The sequence below is a fragment of the Ictalurus punctatus genome, chromosome 2 (assembly GCF_001660625.3).
Source record: "Ictalurus punctatus breed USDA103 chromosome 2, Coco_2.0, whole genome shotgun sequence".
Classification (NCBI taxonomy): domain Eukaryota; kingdom Metazoa; phylum Chordata; class Actinopteri; order Siluriformes; family Ictaluridae; genus Ictalurus; species Ictalurus punctatus.
Window position 1 is genome coordinate 29,642,753 of NC_030417.2, and position 19,388 is coordinate 29,662,140.

The 19,388-nt window shown below is 37.0% G+C and overlaps 1 protein-coding gene across 1 annotated transcript in view; it reads right to left on the reverse strand.

Moving 5' to 3' along the window:
- Window positions 1-19,388, reverse strand: part of igf2bp1 (insulin-like growth factor 2 mRNA binding protein 1) — a 41,163-nt gene that overhangs the window by 13,704 nt on the left and 8,071 nt on the right. The window lies entirely within an intron of this gene.

Genomic DNA, 19,388 nt, shown 5'->3' on the forward strand with positions numbered 1-19,388 from the left:
CACACACCACATAAGAACTCCCAAGTTCCACCTCAGCATGTCTTCTGCTTAGTGGTTCCTGAGTCCACTCTCTCATTCTCGAATGCCACAACCGGCGCCAAAAGCCACAACAACATGTTTCCTTCGAAAACCTCCCAACATTTTTCTAGGAAAAATATGGCCTTAAGACAACTTGCTCCGTCAGCAGTGGGGTGAAAAAAAGCAGGAATGACTAATACCATTGAAGCCACACCAAAAATAGCTTATAATGGCACATGGCGAGTAAGAAGATATGTATTTTTTCCCCACTTTCTTGTACGTAGTAGTTCAGAAAAGCAACAAAATTGAAGCTGGGAAACATCACGTTGGAGTTAAGGTTGAACAAAAAAATGAATAAGTGAAAAGGACACGTAAGACATATAACCAAGAACTAAGTGGCTAATAAAGTGAAATGTGGTGAAGAAAGAGAGAAGCAGCAGTAGGGTGAGGGCATGAGCGGGGTGAGAGAAAACGGCAAGTGGAGATTGAATGGGGATATTGAAACCGGACATTGACGACTGTAGTACGCTGCCAGCTGTCCTGGAACCATCCCAGCACGCGGGCAAGAGGAGGGCAAGAGAATGGAGAGAATCGGAGGACAGAGTGAAAAGAGGAAGCAATAAAAGAGGAGCAACAGAAAAAAAAACCATGAGACACTAGCATGATAAAAAAAAGAAACAAATAACAGAGAGGGAAAGTGAATAAGCTGATGAGGGCAAAAAACAACAGCATCCATTGTACTGACATTCCAACACAATGCCCATGAGATGCAGCAGGACACTGGGACAGTAATCCTGCCCTGCTACAAATGTTACTCAGGTTGTAATGTTGTGTGGCTTTAACCTTGCACTGAAAGTCAAAGGCTTCCTAAGCCTTGCTGTTGTACACTAGAGCCTCTAGATGGAGATGGAGTGCAGAGGAACAAGGAGGAAAAGTTCACACCAGGGGTCAAAAGGGAGGAGCCCAACTCTGTGGCCAGCTCAAGTCCTATCTGGAGTTTTGGAAAGGGTTAAAACTAGCATCCCTGGTGACCTCTGAACCTTTGAGTTCATACCCACCCACTGGTTGGAGAACAGAGTGATTTACTCTCCCCCACGCTTCACCGCTCTTTTCGGCCTGTTGAAAATGGCGAATAAAAGCCTATCAGGTCTCAAAAGCTACATAGATTACTTTATTTTAAACTGCATCTCAGTGGCTGTTTTAAAAAAATAATAATAATGTTGGGCACCGTTCTGATCTTGGATCGGTCCTTTAAGAGTAGGCTCAGACAACATGTCGGAGTTCACAATGGCAGCCATTTTGTTGGCTTGCTTGTAATAAGACATGAGACGTTCCAAGTGCTAGCTAATAAACTTATCCCCCCCCCATTCACATGTGCTTTTAGGATACTGCATGTACGAGAAACCATAAGATTTAGTGTGTAATGGGACAATTTAAGACCCCGATTTAGATCTGCCAAAAATCACCAGTCTGCTCTGGTGCTGATCAATGGCTCTCGGCTATCTGCACACATCCCCCACCCTGACGCTTGAACAATCCACAGGCGCACACGTATACACCTCCATCCCCCTCCCGGCCACACACGATCCCTAGTGAACCTTTGCATCATTGGCTGTTAGACCAAAAACATCTCTGTTGCTTTATGCCAACAAGATGGATGGAAGTTGAGGGGTGGAGAAGGACGGTCTTTTTGTGTATTCCTCTATTGTTTGGGGCTGGGGGTGGAGAAGCGGCTCTTAATTACAATTTCAAAGTTAAAATTTGCATACTGTTTCCGCTGATGAAACGAGCATGACCCTTCAAACTTACAGCCATTATAGCCATGCTGGCATAAGATAAAATCAGATTTTAGTGTACAGAATGATGGGATAAAATTTCTGTTCCCGTTTCTGTCAGTGCACAGGTTTCTGTCAATCCATGAGAATTGAGGAAAATTTTTTACTTGCTGATAAAAGGTTGAGGGAGCCAAGAGCATTTAATAACCGAATCTAGAGAAAGGCATTGAGTTATAGTGAAAGAGGACAACAGAAGACCAAAGAAGAGAACGCACCTCTTGAGAAGGGCAAAGGTGAAGGCTCTTTAGAACACCCAGAAGTAAGAGAAGGGGTTTGTTCAGTTTGCGATGGAGGAGTCATTCTGTGCTATTGTCCTATAGTTGGGGGCAGGGTCAAGCAGCGCATTTCAAAAGATCAGGTCCTTGGTCAATAGGCTCGTCAATCAATCTTAAAGATTTTAAGCATAAACCCAAAAGCCAATGTGCACAAAGGTATAAAAATAAGCCCCTGGAGATGCTCAAATTGGAAGGTACACTTGCATGTGCAATGCTTTCCTCTCATGTCCACTTCCATTCACAATTCTAAAAACAAATTTCCCAGGCATGAAGGCACACACGATGTACGCATGCAGACATAAAGCCTACGCCCTTTCATGTCGAGAACATCCCGTTCGTCTGTGTGCACATGTGCACTCCTACTCGCAACACACCATGCAGCTCTCACATACACTTTCGGTAACATACACAATGGAGCAACGCACGCATGCACATAAGCAGGTGCATCTTCAAGCAGCCGTTACAGAGGCTCGCTGCCCTGGAGGCCCCTTTGGTAATGAACGTGCGAGGAAGTCCACATGCATGCAGGCTGGTGCATGATGGGCCAGCCTCAGCTGTTCTCTAGGACTCAGCAGGTCCCACCGTCCATCAGTGGTGTGCACACACACACAGAGACAGCATTCCATCGCTCCAAATTATAAACACGCTTTCAGACACGGCCACCGCATGAAGTGCAAACATACACTTTTCTGCACACACCCACTGAGCCAACATTTTCACTTTCCTTATTTAATGAACACACTTAACATCTTTACTACATAAATGGTACACATATTTACACATTTACATACATATTTACACATTTATATATATATATATATATATATATATATATATATATATATATATATATATATATATATATATATATATATATATATATATATATATATATATATATATATATATATGTGTGTGTGTGTGTGTGTGTGTGTGTGTGTGTGTGTGTGAGACAGAGAGAGAGAGAGCGAGAGAGAGTGTATTATATACACACACACGTACATACATGTACACATACATACATACTATAACCATGTACATGCATGCAGTATATTTAAATTCCACTCAAACACATCACAGAGTCAGCATACCAACCCTGGCATATAAAAAGAATGCAGATTTAGCACTACACACCCACACACACTCGCACTACACTACTCACAACACTACTAGTAAGTGAGAGCTTCAGGATTTGGTCTGAGTTGCAAAATGTCTGTTTTATGGGGAGGGGGAGAAAAGAAAAAGAAAGAAGAAAAAAAAAAAAGAAAAAAAAAAAAAAAAGAGAGACCTTAAAGCAAAGCGAGGATTCCTAACTGTAATGCCAAAAACGAAACTGCACAGCTGGTGGAGCTCCGAGTGAGTGTAATGTGGGAATATGCTCTCCCAATTTAAGGTGCAACCATACAGTAAAATCAGTTTAATACGGAAGGTTTTTTTGGACAAGCTTTTTGACGTGCATGTGAAACATGAGAATGACGCTTGTGAGTTTTCATTTTCACACCACACTAATTCAGCTTCACAACTTCACACATCCCTCAGAGTTTTTTTATTATTGTTATTTATTTATTTTTTTACAACAAAAAAAGTCCCCTCCCAGACAAAACGCCAAATTTACAGTTAAAAATTTTGTGTAAGGGACACCTCAACACAAGCACGAGATGGTGAGACCTATAAATACCATCAATTCAATTTAATTTGTATAGCGCTTTTAACAATGGACATTGTCTCAAAGCAGAAAGCATACACCATCAGAACATACACTGAGTGCCAGTGGAGTTTAGATGGCTACTTGAACAGGTTAGCTAGGTGTTGGAAGTGTAGACCCTTCTCTTACCATTACACCAAATCCACCATATTGCAGAGAAAAAGAAAAAGGGGAAAAAAGAAAAAAAAAAAAAAAAAAAAAAAAAAAAAATAGTGATGGCATAGCATGTTTTCAAAATCATTCAAGAAGCAAGCACAACTTAAATGTCATCCTAGCAAAATATTTACTCTCAAAAATGTATATAAGGTCAACTACTAATACTCCATTACTACTACTAATGGCTCAATGCTATTTCAATTTCATTGAACAGAATATGAAATTGTGCAACAAACTGGCACATATGTATGTCACTTCCTACACACACATATGCATATGTATATACATGCATACAATTCACACACATACATACACACACACACACACACACACACACACACACACACACATTATATATATATATAAAAAGACTTTTCAACACCAATTCTTAAACCAAACCCTATCCTCAGTAACCACAACAAAATGACTTTACCCTCAGTTTTGGGGAAGGGAAAGAAAAGGGAAAAGGGGGGGGGGGGGGGGTCATATACCCACCTACCCCAAATATAATATAAAATATAATATATATTATATTATATTATATATATATATATATATATATATATATATATATATATATATATATAAATAAAAAACATTGTCAGGACTATCTTGCTTGACTAAATAAAAACACATGCATATCAATAAAAAAAAGAGCTGGGCCATGTAACAACTAATTACCTATATTAGTGGAATGGCAAGGTGAAAGGTTAGACAGGAAACTAAGCACACAGGAAGTATCCTAGTCAAGAAGTGCGACTAGCATAAATCACCCTTTGCCTTGCCACTTCCTGTGAGCCGTTTCTTATTCAGCCAATCAGCAGCAGAGTTTAAAAGAGTGAAAGGAGGTACTGGCAAAAAGGCGGGGAGAAAAAAAGGGAGAGAGCAAGAAACAATGGGCTTCCAAGACAGAAATAAGCATTCCTACTCCTTCCCAGTCACCCAACACACAAAGAATGACATCCTCTTGGTATATACTATAAAGTAAACAATTCATTAGAATTCAATTCATTGTAATTACTGCATTTTAGTGAGCTGGATACAGCTCAAAGCTAGATTTGGTCATCCTACAAAATGACTGCAGTAATGAAGCATGGGATTCTTCAGTCAACATGGCGTCAAGAACTTGGTACTCCTGACAGACCTTTAAACTGATCTCTTCCCCCTTTCTAAATATTATGAACAATAATAGTAATGATTTCAAAACTGATCTCTGGTCAGTTGAAAATAACTAAGAACTACAAGAAAACTTAACAGTGTATATAGAGACATAACGCTTTTGGGTTTTGTTTCCTTGCGTGATTGATAAGGCTGACAAAAATATGTAGAGAACATTTATCTAAGAATTAACCAAGTAGGTATACATGCAATTGTGTATGCACATCTGAAATATTTGTAAAAATATTTTTATCACTCCTGTTTGATATCAGCTTTATGATAGAAAATTAAGTACCACTTATTCGTAGCTTTACTTGTTTTAAATGCATGAACTATGTGCCTGAAGAAATAAAAATAAGACTGTGGTCAGCTAGAAAGCAAGGACACAAATTTCTCTTTTTATTAAAAAAATTATTTAAACAAAATTAACTTGACATAAATAACTGCTCAGTGAATAAAAAAAAATTCTATAAGCTGATATGGTTAAGATAACTAACCTAGTGCTGAGCCAGGGTTAAATGAATAATTTTCCTTCCACTATTTTTATTTCACAACTTCTATATCTGAAATAAAGAAGCAATACCAAGGTATTTATCAAATGAAAACATTAAACAGACTGAAAATAGTTTTTAAAAAATCTGCTATACTTTATAATTAATTCATATTAACCAAAATTATAAAACAGCTTCTGAAAAAAAGTATGGTTTGTGAACTTCCTCAAAGCCTGTGAAAATCTAAGGTAAATCTGAGATTAATAGCTACTACTACTACTACTACTACTACTACTACTACTAATAATAATAATAATAATAATAATAATAATAATAATAATAACAACAACAACAACAACAGTGAGAATAGAATTTGTTGTGGGGTTGCAGTTGCTGAGAAGTCATTTCAGATGAAACACAAAATCATCTGGGACTGGGACTGAAATAAATCCAGCTTTAAAGATCGAGTAAATATGTAGTTGAGGGGACAAGCCCAGCAAGTTTCCCCAGTCCATGGTGGAAAATTGTGTGTGTGTGGCAGAGGTGGGGGAGGAGATTATCTTCATAGCCTTATATCCTCCCTTTCGCTCTAGCTTCATAACAGGAGTCCATGGAAGAAAGCTGATTATGGTCTATGTGGAGAAGTCCAGCTTAACCAAAGGGTCCTCAAGTCAATGAAAACGCTCCTCCAAATCCTAGTTAGGCAAATGGATCACAGTCAATTACAGTGGTGGGACCAAGTGGCCATACACACACTGGTAGTGGTCAGAACTTCAGTAAGAATGGTGATCCAATATCTATGAAAGCAATTTTATGTTCTACTGAATAAAGAAACATGGTCACTGAAGAGCTTTAGGTTATCTTCTCTTGCCAACAGTGAACCATGTGAACTGGTGAAGAAGAAAGAACTTTGCTAGGCCTCAGAAGCATCCCCTTCCCCCTTCGCCATATTTTTTCTCTTTGCATTCGTTATACCTGATAGGGCCACCATCCCCCACTCGGCTCTGCTTTCTTTTTTCACCCCACCCCACTAAGAGGTCAAAGGTTATTCCACAATATTGGCAATCAAGGCATGGTGATGGAGCATTAACCCTTTAAAAGCTTAGAAGGAGGAGGCTAATCATGATAGCCTGTTTTCTACAAGACAGGGAAGCCTAAGGAACTCAGTCTTATTGTGCATATAAAATCCACTAAATTCATATACTTCACACGCAAGACAAAATTTTAAGTTACTTTTTCATCTGCTTGTGTTTTAGCTTTTTAATGGCTCCTGAACCTTAAAGGTTATGCTATGAATTGTAAAGAGCAAAAAAAAAAAAAAAAAAAAAAATCTTTGTCAAGCTACATAATTGATCAAGAACATCAACTGATAGTTGTACTCATTTGATTAAAAACTGAATATAAGCTGTTATTATAAAGTTTACATTCCAACAACAACAACTGACTTCAGGGGACATGACAACAACCTAAAGTGACATAGCACTTTATCTCTCCAAACTACAAAGCTTTTGGGAAATCAGAGCTTGGTCTAAAATCATGACTGCAGCCAAAACTAATTAAAAAGTATGAAGCTAAATCAGAGATGCTAGCTACAACAGCTCTGCGGATACAAGTGTAAACATGCAAAAAGGGAAAGGAGGGGAAGCTCATCATTTTTATTATTTTATTTTTTTTGGTGAAAAGAGGCCAAGAAATTCCATATTGTCCACAGAAGTTAGTCCCACCCATTTGATTATTGTGAGGGAGTGGGAAATTGCAGTCATCCTAAACTGATATATGAACAAATTAAGACCTTGAATATCTCCATGACCTGCAACTGCTACGGAAATGAGGGAGTACATTTTAAAATGGGATGTTTACAGATTCCAGTAGAATAAAAGCTTGTTCTTTCCATAGTACTTCTTCATATTGGCTTATATTGGTTCTACTATATTGCAAAACTAATTTCTTAAGTGCCATCTATTAAAATCAAATGATAGAGATTTTAAATGAGAAGCAGGTCATGCATCCCACGCAGATTAGCTTGTAGATGTCATTTTCCAGCATTCACCAGAGAAAAGAAAACCGTTGTGCCATACCTTTGTCGGAGAGGAGATGGATACAAGTAGTGCTTAATTTCAAAACATGCATCTGAGGAAGCTTCTGCAGCTCCAAATGTTAAACTCAAGAGCCATAACCTGCTAACTGCAGATATATTTATTGCCTCCTCTTTGTACATCATTAGCTAAACAAGTAGGTCCACGTCCTCTTATGGAAGGAAATCATCTAAAACATCTACAAAGATTGGGTTACTACATTCTACCTACCACAATGGCTGCTCTAGGAACAGATACAGTGCATAGAAAAAAAAACTAACCTATATAAATGTAATCACAATCAACATGAAACACAATCCCATACATAGAGACTATGAAAACAACACAGCTGTGCAAAATTGTATTTTCAGAACACACACACACACACACACACACACACACACACACACACACACACACACACACACACACACACACACACTGAGTGCTCTGTAATTTCCAAAAACCATTTCAAACCAACACACTATAGTTTATGATGACCTAATAAATATAATTATCACTCACAAAAAATAATATCTAAAAATATCTACTTGTGCATGTACATCTGTGTGTCTATGTGCTAGTATGTCTATCGGATTTTAGATCACTAATGCTCGGGCACCCTCAATATTATTAAAATAAATTAATTTTAATATTTAAAGAAAACTAACATTTCATCATTGCAGTGCCGTTTTAGACATCTTTCGTCTTCTGTACTGCCCATTCATACTGGTAGTAATGTGCCGCAATAAAACGTCCAGAAGACAATCATTTTCAAGGTGTGCCCACTAGCATACTTAATAGTGTGGTAAAATCATATGACCTATACCTAATCTACAGCAGCATGCAATTTTTATATACTATTTATTTACCATAGTGAGTACCGTACAACGAGAAACATCGGTAGAACCAATATAATTTTTTTTATACTTGGGATAAGATGTGTTTTTTTTTTTTTTTTTTATGAAATAGAGACATCACAAATTTGCAGGCTGTTATGAGCACCCCCCCAATGTGTTGAACATGGCTGCACCTATGGTCACAAATGCTAACGACGACCATCACATTACAATGACCATGCTCAACTGTGGAATGCCACAGCATTGGTAACTAGTGGGGGGTGGGAAAAAGAGTCTAACCCTTCTGCTGCATTATCATGTGGAAAAATTCCTCCTTCTCCCCTCTTTCACTTTTGTCTTGGGAACTGTGGAATTTGGCATGGTATGGAAGAGGGGGGGGGGGGGGGGGGGTGGTTCCCAATTCCTTTACTTATAGCATTGCATTTCGACCTTTGAACCCAGATGGGGGAACTCAGAGGTTGAAAGAGCTGGGCCGCGGCAGTATAGGATAGGGGGTTGGGTTTAAAAGCAAAAAGTGAGGGTTTGTTTTAGGTTTTTTTTGTTTTAATATATATACACACACAGGGAGCCAGGTTTAAGGTCAATGGGGACATAAAATTAGCTTTAATTATGTTCCCCAAACAGGTGAGCTGTGATATTTACTGTTGTACAGTATGACTCCACATAGCAATTAATGGATATGACTTCAAGAACTAAACTGTTACGTGTTATGATCAACACACATAAAGTGGCCGCTTAGAGTAAATTCAAGGATTTTTTAAATCCATATTTGTGATTTAAGGTGATTTGGATGAGATCTGATCAGCTGGCCGCACTTTACAGCAAGGACTGAACAGATCAATGTGCCATGTTTGCGCGCGCGCGCGCGTTGCACAGAGGCGGGGGGAAGGAGGTAGTAGTTGTAAAGCTGCTAATGCGCATGTGCGCTGGGCTCTCCTCTCCTTTCCGATTGCTTAGGCGGTGGGTAAAGTACAGGCCGTTAAAAAATAACAACTCTCGAATTCCTTTCTTGATGTAAAAGGGGATGTACCCTTGCTTCGGGTCAAAGTTCAGGTTTTGCTGCACACATTGCAAGCGACCCTGTATGAGGAGATTGTGTGAGATACCATGTTTTCTAAAGCGAGCTACAAAAACCCAGGACAGACTCCGACAAGCCCTTGTCAAGAACATATAACGTGCTTTTTAACGCAACAACAAAAAATACCCCATGCAAAATCACCAATATATAAGCTAGGCTATATTTTTTAAACAAGAGAAACCAGAGGAGGGTCCGCACAGCCGAAATGGGTGCAATAGGCGACAGGGTCTAGAATCTGCCGAGATACATGCAACATTAAATAGAAATGTAGTTAACTTTAGGCCAACAATAATGTAAGGAATCATATTGAAACAATACGCACTCTTCTCGCGGGCCTGCTGTCTCGCGTGCGCCATTTCATGAGTGTGGCGCGAGAACTAAAATGGCACCACTCGCTTATTTAACCAGATCTGCATTCTTTCGGAGAAAATCATGCAAGTCGCCATGAAATCCAAGAATTACTAACAAACTACGTTTACAAATGCCCGGGTTTTGTAAGTCTTTGTTGAAAAGTGAAAACTACACTCGATTAAAAGCAAAACAAAACAAAAAAAATCTAATTATACAGTAATAAAACAGTACCGTGTAAATCCGTACATAAAACGTGGTCCTTAAACATCTACAACTGCCTTTCAGTGCATTTGCTTTGCAAAAGGCTATGAGGGAATATAATCAGGTTATCCTATATGTTAAATAAAACCCAAAAGTGGGCTAGTTCTCAGAACGCTCATTCCTATTAGTTTTCCAGGCAAGCGCGTGCGCGCGCGCACACACACACACACACACACGCAATAATAATAATAATAATAATAATAATAATAATAATAAGTTTTTATGCGAAATGTACTATTAATCTCCCGGATTAGTGTAACCTACGATACACAAATGTAATGCAACTCACCATGTAGTCTAATTTAACTCCAGATTTTGGATGAATGAATGGAATATGACAGTGAGTAACGTGCAGCATTCACACCTAATATGTGCAATATGTTAAATAAGAGACAATGCAGCACAGGTTTGGGTCTATATTATCGCTTTATGTGATCGCAGTACTTTTTTCAATTAAGCGTTAAAGGGTCTGTTGTAACTACATTGAACAGGCTGCACAAGTGCAACAAACACAGAAACTGGTGCATTTTCCACTGTACATTTAGGCCCCATATGTCGACACGTGTAAAACCGGGTCTTCTGGTTCAGTGCAACTATTCACTATACTGTATAGTGCACTAGCCTATATAATGCCAAATATCCAGCACACTCATGAAATTACACTATATATTGCAAGTATAGTGTCCAAACTAGCCCAGTTAACCCCCAGTACCCATAATGCACTATGCAGGTACTATGTAACAGGGCACTTCGGCTTCTCAAGGTTGTTTGTTTGTTTTTTTTTTTGTTTTTTTTTTTTTTAAAACCCCGACCCGTCTTTATAAGAGCAGTCATTCAGGTCATTCAAGAAAATAGCATTAACTACATATAGGTTTTTAGAATTTTAAAACTTGTGTTACATAAAATAACAACAATAACAATAATAATAATAACACAAAAGATACAAATAAATGTAATTTTATTTTAATCAATTTAAATGTATTTTAATTATTTGCCCATATGAATCTCGTGCATGAAAACGGGCAATCAATCACTGGCCACCGTCTTTCTGATATTTTCAGATGGACTTAACTATGGACTAGTAAAAAATCCCTGTTAATAAGATGTTTTAATTCATAAAAATCTAAGTGTTATATTTAATATAAATCGTTATTGACAGCTTTTAAGCAGGTAGTGTCTTGCCCCCCCCCCCCCCCCCCAAAGCAAGTCACTACAGGTGAATAGTGTATTGAAACACACAAACACCTTCGCCAAATGAGGCTTCGTCTAATTAAGAGATTTGCACGTGCAGGCGTAATAAAATAAACTCTACACTTCAGTTGATGTTTGAATAATATAAAAAAAACTTCATATGTTTCCAGTAGTAAGTGTTTTACACGGTTTATAAAGGAAACCGACATGTATGTCGCATACACTGAAAAATAGAAAACATATCTGGGATATGCAACCTCGTGACTTTAGGAAAAGTGGGCGTGGCTTAAGCCTTTAGCCTGGTCGCAAGTAGACAAAGTGTCTTTTTTGATATTTTTAATTTCTACAGTAAGTTATCTAATTTATCAAAACATACAAACAAACAAAACAATGGAAAGGACTGACGTGACCAAAATGGTTGTTTCTTCCTGTAGTGTCTTGTCTTAAAAGGTGTTTATCAGATGTATGTTGATGTTCCCTCGCAAATAACGTATGAAATGTATTTAGGGCATGTGTATTTGGCTAAATAGGATGTTTTTAAAGACAGTAGGCCTACTGTAAGGTAACATGAAAATAAAAGCCAGCATTCGAGTAAATATGAACCAATGTTGGGGGGTTAAATGGTCAACCTATCTTACTTAGGTTAATCCATTAACTGTTCTGCCCAGTAGTTTCGCAAACTGTGTGGTTGACAGCAAGCGAATTTCCACTCAGCCATTTTAGAGTGTAAGCAGCCATATTCTCCTGACAACGCCCAATTACCCACAATGAAGCGCGCTCACATGCGTGTGCGCGCGCAGGCTACTATTCCAGGCACATACACCATGAGGACTTTGTTTAGCAACCATCTCAGCACTGCTGGAATTACATGCCACATATGAATGTGTGCATTTCAGCCTTTACATTTTTGCGAATGTTACTATATTGAATTATGATTTAAATGTATCCATTTGTAACGAATCAATAGTAAAAACATTGTATTCAGGCACAAGAATACCAAAAAACCACTACTACTGTGCTAGAATAAGATTTTTGTTTTAGTACATTAGTCGTTCCATGTTCTAATATCACTACAAGATTATTATAATAAGAATTAGTCATTACTGCTCGATTTATGCTCAATCGAGACGTACTTAAAATGTAGGGAAAATGCAAAAAGACAGCACTGAAGAAAAAAAAAAAAAAAAACATTAAGAAGAAAATGTGTTGTTTGTTCCCGTGTCTCTCCAATGCTCCTCCGTTTATGCAGCGCTGTGCAGGCACAGAGGAGAAGGAGAGACCTGCCTTCATTCATAAAGTCATAGAGCTACTCGAGAATACTACAGCAGCGTGAAAGAGGCGGCGCGCGCAATCACGGACCCGCCCACTCCCGACACAGCAGAGGGGGGATATAAACGTACAGCGCTAAAGAAACGTGTGCATCCACGCTCCATATTACTATTGCATGAGAATACGTCGCCAATTCTCCAGTTTCATGTATTAAGAAGCTTCTAAAAGGAACTTAACGTAGATCTAATGGTTCTTAGGCAGTATGGAAGCGTCCACACACCCCTACAGAGTATGCGTTTTGCCTAAACCCGAGTGATTCCTCACAAACATCACTAGTACAGCGCAAATGCGCGCATGAGTTTGAAAACACTTAAGGGTTCAAGCGAATTGGTTGCAGTGTTATTTAAGTAAATCGGTGGTTATGGCTCGTTTGGTTTCGGGAAAAAATACATCCGTCTGATCTTCATTAAAAAGGTCTTATCACCACTAACCATCTGAATAAGGTTCTCCTAACAAACATGGTAACCCAGTGTTATAGCCTCACCGCGAAGAGACGCAATGAAGAACAGTGAAACAAAACTCAAGGGCATTTAAATATTGTGTGAGATCTGATTCAATCTCCTCCAAAGTATATTAAGACCTTAATTTAAAATCTTCCAACCCTAACTTGAACACAAACACAACAAAATGTCTGACAAATCTGAGCGAACCTCCTGAATATATATTTTTACTATATAAAAAGTACATATATTCTTAGATTAGTGTATAAGGGCATGCAAAAAAAAAAAAAAAAAAGATTCACAGTGAAAATGTTCTCTAAACTCATTTATCACAAGGAAATGCACTGAATGAAGATTCAACAACAATAATATACATACATTGTATACACCCAAACACACACACACACACACACATATATATATATATATATATATATATATATATATATATATATATATATATATATATATATATATATATATATATATATATAGAAATGTAAGGATAAAAAGTTCTTGATACCAAATGATTAAATCACAAATCATTCTTGGAGTAGATGGATTTATTTAAATTGAATAATTACAGATAGTAGAAATTATAAAGGGTTAAATTCAGACTTTCACATTCTTCAAATATTTTACGTTAGTTTTTCTCTTCTGAAAAAAGGTTACGAATATATGAAACTACATGTAGTGATGATCATTAAATTATAAATGAGAATGGCTATTTTCAAGTCAGTCAACTTGCCTTTAAGAAACAATAATCACAAAAATGTAAAAGATTATCACCGCTTGAGAATCATTACATTCTGTTCAAAATAAAGGTAACATGGAAAAGAAGTACTTCAAGATTCAAAGACCACTTTATATTGCATAGTTGTTGTCTCAAGAAAATTTTGCAAACAGCAGATCCTTAATAATTCCTACCAAAAGTAAATAGCACAGATTTACTTAGGTTAAAATAATTATAAATAAATAAATAAATAAATAAATAAATAAAGAGTGTCTTTTTGAGCACAACTAACATTTACACTTTAAAGAGGAAGTGATCAGAGGTGGGGTGGGGGAATACACATTTTATGTTCTTCACTTGAAATACACACCAAAAAAATTCCATAAAGTTATACATACATCTGTATGTTTAAGAGGGTTATAGAAATGTATACACCATGCAAATCACTGAAATATTTAGTGTCTCCTCTTCTTCCTCTCAGTCTTCCAAACAGTGTGAAGCAAACCCCCACTCTTTTGAATCAGTAACTGCTGAGAACATGGGGTTCTTCAATGTTACATGTAGCTGAATGCTGAGGAACACCAACCAATCTGCCTCTACAACACTAACAAATTCTCTCTTTTTTTAATGCTCATATTACAGCTCATTCCCCCATGTTAAAGCTCATTGTCTAGCGCTGTCTGGCAATGTGTCTACACAAAATATACTGGTTAAACCAGATCTGGGAACCAGGTCGTGATATGAATATTAATTATTAAAGTGAAAAATGTTGGTAGGAAAAGTAGACCTTGGTCTGGTAAAAACAAAAAAAAACAAAAACAAAAACACACAACCAACAAAAATCAGGGGTTTGAGATCAAAGGGGAACATTAAATATGGCATATTACGTAAATCATCCTTTGGTCAACTCGAGAATCTGAATGTAAAAAGCAGATAAATTTTTTTTAACTTAAATTTATGCAGTATATTCACACGCGCACACAGACACTTCTCAATCCTATTCTCCAAGAACCATTATTTCACAGTATGCACATCAAATTCTTGAGCACATACAAAATGGTCCTTTAGCTTAGCAGGCGCCATGTTTTCAGCTCATGCAGTGATCATGTGAGGGGAACTCATGATTCATATAGGTTTGGGTAAGGCGGAGGGAGAGTTGCAGCATGGGAGGAGGTTCGCTGGCCCTTCCCCCCTCTCTGTGGCCTTAGTATGATCGTGTGCACGTGTGTGTGCGCGCGCAGAAAGAGGCCATAGCATGATCAGACCAGCACATGCCTGTTTGGAAGCCATGTGACACAAGGGCTCCATTTTAACTGATTGAGGCTGAGTGGGAGGGTGCTGCAAAGATGTAAGGGCAAAGAAGAACTGCAGAAAGAAGAAAATTACCCGCTTTCCGTTGGTGTTATACGAGTACTACTACTTATGTAAACAGTAACATTTAAAAGTGTAAGAGAACACAAATAATATATCTGAACTAAATCAACATTTATTTTCCAAACCACCATACGTATTTAAAAATTACTTAAAATATAATAAAATGACTAAACCATGAGCTTAAAGCTTTCAAAGCTACAGCAGGGTCTGAAATAACTTATGTTAGTACTCAGGTTTTGTTAAAGGACACTGTAAAAGCATCCCACATAAACACTGATGGCTGAAAACAACTTTGAGAAATTTTGTCTTTAGACAGGCGTTTAAGAGCCGTAACACAAACAAAACAAAAACAAAAAAAACATCAGGGAAAAACCCTACAATTTGTTATAGTTTAACAGCCATCAGTTGATTGAGCTTAACATTTCCTTGGCACAAAAACCAGATCATATATCTTACAGACTGATCTTTGTATGATCATCCCTAACCCAAAAACACCAATTCACATACTGCTGGTTAATTTAGTCTCACCCCCATTATACCTGGAATAGGTTGAATATGGACCTTTAAACAGACAATATAGCACAGAATTACATATTTAATAAAATATACACTATATACACACACTATATTTTATAGAAAATGCATCAAGGGCTATTTTTTAAATATATATATATATATATATATATATATATTATATATATTATATATATATATATATATATATATATATATATATATATATATATATATATATATATATATATATATATATATATATATATATATATATTATCTGTCTTGTCTCTGGCCAATAAAAATATACATAAGTGAATGTATACTGGCCTTGCACCAAAAACTTTAAACCACTTCATAGCAGTAAATGATAAGAAAAAAAGAAAATGATACCAGATCAATTAAAAAAAAAAAAAAAAAAAAAAGGAATTACAAATAAGAACAAAACTACTGTGAACAATAACTTTGGGCATCTACTTCATGAATTTCCATTCCCCCATCCCAAATGGTTTTACATCTGGTATGAGCAAACAAGTCCAGTAAGTCTAATTCATATATAGACAAGTTTTAATGGTTATGTTTGCCTTATATCTTACATCAAACGTATAAATCATCTTAGCCTTAGCAATTGTTACAGATTTCTCCATCTTTTTGTCTATCCAATTGCATGATAGGATAGAATATACAGTATATAGACAATAGTTTGCACTGGTGTTGTCCATCCAATACTGTTCTGTTGTCTTGTCTAGTTAGCCTACAGTATCCTGTGTATTGTATATTTACACTTCTTCCACACAGTCATGTATTTGCACTTTATGTACTCCTGTGTACTGAGCCATGTGTTGTGCCATTGTCCCGAAGAAACGGCATTTCGCGCCAATGTATACAAGTAGAGAAATTACAAAATTCCACTTGATTTGAAATCAACAAACTCCTCCAGTCTCCCATGATTCAAAAATCTAACTCTGCACACCTAGAAGGTACTGTACAGGTACATGTGTTGTTCCACAAGATACAAACAAATGTACCTAAAAAGGTTCAGCCACCCAAAAAGTCTCTTAAGGCCCAATTATGGGACTTAAGTGGATTTTAAAAAGGTGCACGCTATATTCAAAAGCACCTAACTAAAAGATATAAAAACAAATATCCTTGAGGGTACTCGTATTAACATCTGAAAATGTCCAGTCCTTTCCTTTTTTTCCCCTGAATGTGCAGTTTACATATCTCGTTTAAGATTAAATAATTAATTAGCAATTCTACCTTTCACATGTCCATCATGAATGTTCAAGCTGTCTGGAAAACCCATCTTCTTTTCCTGAACACTTCCAATCACACCACTTCGTTTCATCAGGAGTCAACAGCATGCACACAATGAAACTGCATGGAGCTATATTTTTAGTTCCCAGTGTGAATGGAGACACACTTAACATTAGCATCCATCTTCTGTGACTCGCTTCATTTCTGGTGATCAGTCCACCATCTTATGATGCCACAGTTTGACTACACGTGCCGATTTATATCAAAGTGCTTCTATTATATCTTGTCTCAGGCAGAGTGGATATATTTTGCACACACATTTCAATTAGAAATGTAGGAGATATAAAATGGTTAAAAAAAACAAAACAAAAAAACACTCCAAACTTACAAGAGAAAGTTATAGGGAGCACAAAATGTATGTATGCAAATTGCACTGTTGATGAAATTATGCATGCATAATATGGAAATGATTTGAATGATACTTTATTTAATCCATTTATTGTAATCAGGGTATAGCAAAACACATAGCAATTCACCACTAACAATAAGGCTGGTAGACTGTGACAATACATTTGTAAAGCTACACAGCGGACTTTGAACGGTCATGTCATATATAAAGACTGGTCACAACACCTAACAAATATTTGCTTGCATTTACCTGAAAAGCATGGTTATATCTATGCATGGCTTGACTGATCTACTGTTCAAGCTCAACACAATACATGATGCATCTTAAATAAAATATATTAAGTACATTGTGGCTTTTTATGGCACAGTACCAAGACAAATGTTCTAACTAATACATGACCTTGCATTGCCTCGAATAAAACATATTGCAGAAAAAGATAATAAGAGTTTTATAAACATAACAGAACAGGGACTGTTCAGAAAAGAAAAGAAAAGAAAAAAAAAAAAAGTAAAAATGTCATTTGAACTGGAGTCTCGATATCAGCAGTCATGTACCAGAAAGACACCTGAGGCGTGTTCAAACCAGACTGTTTGCAAACTTTTCTCCTGAATGGCTTTGTCTGTGAAAAAAAGCTATAGATCCAGTTTCAGAATGCAGTCTGCTTCACTAATCTGGTGTCAGCATCAAATACAGAACTGTAATCACCTCTTAAAGAGTCATATGCCAGTTGCATTTTGTGATGCTCAAAATGTATATATAACTAAATTAGATTACATCTCACACAAAGGTACTCTAACTGGTCCAGCTACTATCTAATGGGTTCCAAAAACATGAGAATTCATGTTTAGCAATGTGATGTCAAGACACCACCAATTTCCTCTTAAGTGAAGACCACTAAACTTTGTCATTTGTAAATAGCTTTGGATAAAAGCATCTGCTAAATGAATAAGTATAATGTACATGATAGGACAAACAGCCTGCTCAAACCAAGTATTTAGCAAAACTCTGTCTATTGAATATATACAAATCACACAAGCGTGTTCTCTCTCTCTCTCTCTCTCTCTCTCTCTCTCACACACACACACACACACACTCTATATAATGAAATATCACACTGTTTAAATCCACTTGATTAATCAGTTAAAATGTACAACATGGAGGACAAATTTCCAAAAACACAGATAAACCTGTAGGAGCAGCAAACGCATGTTATGCTATCTACATTACTAATCTAATTACATGTCTGCTCCAAGCCAAACAAATTAACCAAGAAACCATGTTAGGTTTATATTTTATATCATTTTAACCCTAACGTACTGTAAAAGCTGCCAGGATTCTATGGTCAAATTTAGGAAGGTCACTTCCTTTTAGTTTCACTATCTGCACAGCCAAATGCTTCTTTGCTGAATGTTGGGATAGTAGATGCTTTGATTTGTTAGCCAGAACACCAAGTTTGCATTTTCAGATGGGAGGAGGGCCCTTGCTAACTAATGCGTGAATATATGGGTAAAAAATTTGAATAGTAGAACATGCTAGGACATGAAATTTGAATACTAAAATAGGTAGAATGTTTCAAAATCAGTGAGAATGTTTTTTTTTTTGTTGTTGTTTTTTAAAACGGCTCTTGACACTTCTACCCTATCGCTGTTCTCTTCAGAGACTTCCTGCCACTAGTATATTTTCTCTTGCCTATATAGGTACATGGTAAAACTGTCAGTTTGAGAGATAGAACTTAAAGAATTTTAAGTTTTCCCTCCCCCTCCTTGGCAAGTATTTATGGTGCCTATGCTTTCAGAGAAGCCCGTTCAGCAGCAACACAAAGAGAGCTACAGGGGGGTGGAAACAAGACGCTAAGGTCCTTACATCACAGGGGGAAAAA